This window comes from Penaeus monodon, chromosome 30, assembly GCF_015228065.2.
Source record: "Penaeus monodon isolate SGIC_2016 chromosome 30, NSTDA_Pmon_1, whole genome shotgun sequence".
Classification (NCBI taxonomy): domain Eukaryota; kingdom Metazoa; phylum Arthropoda; class Malacostraca; order Decapoda; family Penaeidae; genus Penaeus; species Penaeus monodon.
Genome location: NC_051415.1, coordinates 33255639 through 33256011, shown reverse-complemented (window position 1 = coordinate 33256011; position 373 = coordinate 33255639).

The window sequence follows — 373 nt, the reverse complement described above, 5'->3', positions numbered from 1 at the left end:
CATAAGGTCTGCACTCCTCATTCCTGACCTTGTGTGTATAAGCTGTAGTTATTCTGTTTGGTGTGCATAGTTCATTTTAGATAAGCCTTTCACCATTGCAAGTATTTTTCTTCTTGTGTTTTGAACTGAGATCACCATTTGTGTATATATAAAGGGAAATAATCATTGTATGGAAGAATTTATTCCCAATTTAATATTTTTAGTGGAAATATATAACAGCACAAGAACTGTCTTTATTACTCTATGATGTGGAGGGTTAAGAGATATGTAACTCATGTTCCTTTAACAAAAGGTAAGAGCTAATCATTATGTAAATCATGTATAATCTTGCAAAAAAAAGATATCAGTACTTGAGCATGTAATGTAAACATAC